The sequence below is a fragment of the Dromiciops gliroides genome, chromosome 1 (assembly GCF_019393635.1).
Source record: "Dromiciops gliroides isolate mDroGli1 chromosome 1, mDroGli1.pri, whole genome shotgun sequence".
NCBI classification, from domain to species: domain Eukaryota; kingdom Metazoa; phylum Chordata; class Mammalia; order Microbiotheria; family Microbiotheriidae; genus Dromiciops; species Dromiciops gliroides.
The window spans coordinates 417,320,882-417,325,677 of record NC_057861.1 but is presented as its reverse complement, the minus strand read 5'-3'; the positions used below and the strand labels follow the sequence as shown (position 1 = coordinate 417,325,677).

The 4,796-nt window shown below is 40.5% G+C and overlaps 1 pseudogene; it reads right to left on the bottom strand.

The window, feature by feature from the left end:
• Positions 1-217: 217 nt before the first annotated feature.
• Positions 218-1,176, bottom strand: LOC122749964 (annotated as a pseudogene).
• Positions 1,177-4,796: the final 3,620 nt, after the last annotated feature.

Here is a 4,796-nt window from a genome sequence, read left to right as displayed (position 1 = left end):
CCAGGACACTAAGGAAATCCTCCTCAAAAGCCTATTTTATTTTAAATAAATCCTCCATCATGAAATGGAAAGAGTTCACAGTCTGTGCTTGGAAGAAAGATACATAAACAATATATTTGTCAAATGCAACTACACAGCTAAGCAACAGTCACTTATTGAAAACAATATATCCACATCAGTGACTGAAAGGACCTTATTGCCTTAAAAGTAGATTTTTCTATTGTTTCTCTCTTGACTGCACCCAGGCTTTATTGGTAGTTCTCTTCATTTCATCATCTCCATCTTCATAAATTCTGTAGTACCTTCATTAGCTCCTCACTTATATCTGTGTCATTGTCTCTGCCTGGTTCAGGTAATCCTAATTCTGTTCCAGCTTCTTTTTGCATAATTCAAGAACTGTATCATTCTGATCTTTCTTAAACTACCCTCCTTAGAGATTAGCTTCATGGAACTTTATAAAGTAGGTTTTCCCCACTTAGATTCTTTACCAAAAACTCAAATGACCTCTCTGTGGATTGCACCTGTGTGTTCTAATTTGTTTGCCCTTCATTCTCAAAGAGGGCCACGACATCAGGATGACGTCATGACTTGCAGTGAATTGGATTTAAGTGAGGGAGGGTTGTGCAAGGTTACCAACCTCACTTTCTCCTCCAGAGCCATCTAGGTCCAGTATGACTGGAGGTAGCCCAGATGTTTGGCTGGGGGGGGCGGTGTTTAAAGGTAGTTGGGGTTAAGTGACTTGCACAAAGTCACACAACTAGTAAGTGTCTGACGTGAGATTTTAATTCAGGTCCTCCTGACTCCATGGCTGGTGCTCTATCCACTCTGCCACCTAGCTAGCTATATGACCCTGGGCAAGTCTCCTGAATTCCCATTATATTCTAAGTGGGGATTTGCTGAACATTAGTTAAAGTAACCTAGATGTTCACAAATATATTGGATTGATTTATCCATGATTATTGATTTTCACCGTGCAGCCAGCTGAAATGGGAGCAACCATCCTCACCTCATCCTCAATAATGTGTCACCTCATCCTCAACAATTTCTCCTGTCCATTCTGTTGCCTCATGTTTTATCTGTCTCCAATTTGGACTTCTTGGCTGTCAGAGCATCATGGACTTCCAGCAGTTCTTTCCCCTCTTCCAGGTCCTTCTCTAGCTCCTCTAAGGCTGACATGGTTTGTAACCACTTTGGGGGTATCCTCCCACAGCCGCAGCCACCACCTGTACACAGACCAGACTGGCTTGAGCTGTCCTCAGTACTGCCTGTACAAGGCTGACTTTTGCTTTTCAGTCCATCCCCATCCCATTCACATTCATAATTATAATTGCCATCTATTTCCCTCTTTTATGTTGTCTTATGAGTTTTCTGTTTATAGCAGCTCTTTTTGGGGTAGCAAAGAACTGGAGTGCCCAGGATTGGGGAATGGCTGAATAAATTATGATATATGAATGTAATGCAATATTATTGCACTCTAAGAAATTATAAAAAGGATGGTTTCAGACAAATCTGAGACTTGTATGAACTTATGGAGAATGAAGTGACCAGAACCACAATAACATTTTACACAAACAACATTATTATAATGACAAACGACTTTGAAAGACTTTACAACTCTGATCACTCCAACATGATTCCAAAGGACTCATGATGAAATATGCTGCCCATTTCCTGACAGGGGCAGCTACATGGCATGGTTCATAGAGACACAAGGCCTAGAATCAGGAAGATTTGAATTCATATCTAGTGTCAGACTCTTAATAGCTGTGTGACCCTGGGCAAGTCACCTAAAACCTGTTTGCCTCAGTTTCCTCAACTGTAAAATGGAAATAACAGCACCTACCTGGCAGGGTTGTTGTGAGGATTAATTAAGAGAATATTTGTAAAGTGCCTGGCACTTAAGAAGGTAATGAAAAGGAATTACTGTGATCGATACTTTTTAATGGATCTCTCTGAAGTTAAGAGTGAAAGCACTTCATCATTTAACTCCTTCCAGTTGCTCAAATTATTTACCTTTCTAGGTTTCTATTAACTCTTGTGTTTGCATTTCAAAATGTCTACTCAGCTCTGATCTCTTCATCAAGAATGCTTAAAGGTCCTCTATGCCATTTGAGGTTCAGTCTTACAGGGTAAGTTATTCTTGGATGCAAACCTTTATTTTTGCCTTTAGGAATATCATACTTAAAGTATTTTTTTTCTAACTTTATAGTAGTTGCTGTCAAGTCTTGTGTGATCCTGACTGATTTCTTGGTACTTGAACACTTTCTTTCCTGCTGTTTTTAGTATTTTTTCTTAGACCTAGAAACTTTTAATTTAGGTTATGATATTCCTGAAAATTTTCAATTTATGATTTTTTGAAACATGGGATCGAGTTTTTTTACTAGTCATTAGTAAGAATGAATTTTCTGTCCTCTGTTTCTACTTCATTAAAATTAAAAAAAAAAAAATGAATCAGGGACAGCTAGGTGGTGCAGTGAATAGAGCACCGGCCCTGGAGTCAGGAGTACCTGAGTTCAAATCCGGCCTCAGACACTTAACACTTACTAGCTGTGTGACCCTGGGCAAGTCACTTAACCCCAATTGCCTCACTAAAAAACAATGAATCAGGAGGCAGCTAGGTGGCGCAGTGGATAAAGCACCAGCCCTGGATTCAGGAGGACCTGAGTTCAAATCCTGCCACAGACACTTGACACTAGCTGTGTGACCCTGGGCAAGTCACATAAGCCTCATTGCCACACACACACACACACACACACACACACACAATGAAACAGAATAAAAACTCCCTCACCCCAATTTTTTTTACAGCTCAAGAACTAATAGTTTTGGAAAACTTGGGTGTAAGTCAATGCCCATATAACACCTCCAGGCATTTTGGAAAGTAATGAATCCAGCAAGGTTGGTTTCAACATATTTCCAGTGCTTTTATTTTTTGTTTGGTTTGGTTTGGTTTGGTTTGGTTTTTTAGTGAGGCAATTGGCGTTAAGTGACTTGCCCAGGGTCACACAGCTAGTAAGTATGTGTTAAATGTCTGCAGCCGGATTTGAACTCAGGTACTCCTGACTCTAGGACCAGTGTTCTATCCACTGTGCCACCTAGCTGCCCCTCCAGTGCTTTTAAAGAAAATCATTCTGATATTCTAGAAGCAGAAGGTAAAATAGAAATTGAAAGAAAATCATTAACATAAACTAAATCCACATTATTGTTCTGTTACTACTGCAAGATAGCCCTAAGTTACGGGGGGGGGGGGAGTGAATTGGGGAAGATAGGCTAGAAAAATAATTTGTTTCATTCTGATTTGCAGGGAATCTGATCATTTGTAAATTCTCCTGTTAACTTATTTTTTCTTGGTAATTTTAATGTGGCTACCTTATATTTCCTTCAATTTTTTTTCAGTCTGTTGACATTCTAATAATTCTTGTCTTTTGGAGCCATTGTCAAGCCAATACAATAAGAATTTATTTTTCCATCATTTCATTTCTGTCCAACTTTATGACTCCATTTGAGGTTTTCTTGACAAAGATACTGGAATGAGGGGCAGCTAGATGGCGCAGTGGACAGAGCACCAGCCCTGGAGTCAGGAGTACCTGAGTTCAAATCCGGCCTCAGACACTTAATACTTATTAACTGTGTGACCCTGGGCAAGTCACTTAACCCCAATTGCCTCATTTAAAAAAAAAAAAGATACTGGAGTGATTTGCCATTTCCTTCTCCAACTTATTTTACAGATGAGGAAACTGAGGCAAACAGGCTTAAGTGACTTAAGTGCTCAGGAACACACAGCTAATAAGTGTCTGAGGCTGGATTTGAACTCAGATCTTCCTGACTCCAAGCCTGGCTCTCTATCTGCTGTGCCGCCTAGCTGCATAATTACTTATTAAGTGCCTACAATGTGCCAGGCACTATGCTAAGCACTTTTACAAATATTATCTTATTTGATCCTCACAACAACCCTGGAAGGTAGGTGCTATTATTCTCCCCATTTTCCAGTTGAGGGAACTAAGGCAGACAGAGGTTAAGTGACTTGCCCAGTGTCACATAAGTAGTGAGTATCTGGGGCTAGATTTGAACTCAGGTCTTAGTGACTCCAGGCCCAGAGCTCTATTGAGTACACTACCTAGCTTCCTGTCTGTGGCCAAACTATTTATTTTTCTGAGGCTCTGTTTATACTTGTGTTGTTTTCTCTTCTAGATTGGCCCAGGTGTGATGCTTGACCCATTATTCAGTATTTTTCCCCTCCATTTATGCACATATCTAGCCTCAGTTGTTGATTTGGGACTTTGTAGTGTGGCCAGTTCTTGGTTGGAGTAGTCAGGTCCTCTTTTATCCAGGCCAAAATTTCCTGAGCTCCTAATCCTGGTTTCCACCTCCCCTCATGCACATCTGCTCAGGATACTGGTTAGTAGGTGAGATCCAGTGAGAGGACTCAAGTCCACAGGGACTCCTCGAGCATCCCCGGTGAGAGAACATTGGCTGACTTCTAGTCTGTTTCCCTGAATATTTCCTACCTTCACTGTTTTCATCCCTCTCCCACTGTCTAAAGGCTTCTGGTTATCCTCCTTGGAGTAGAAGAAGAAAACTCATTGTTATTTCTCTTTGGATTTCTTGATCATTATTAAATCTAGTACCCTTTTTATGTCTTCAATGCAGGAGAGCTTGCTTCCTCTAAATTTTATTATCACCAGCTTAACCACAAGTTGTTGAGCTTGGATCTTCAAAAACTGATGCTAGCAAAGTACAGGGTCTCACAGGTTCTACCATGCTAGAAGAGCATCAAGTACTATCTCCACAACTGA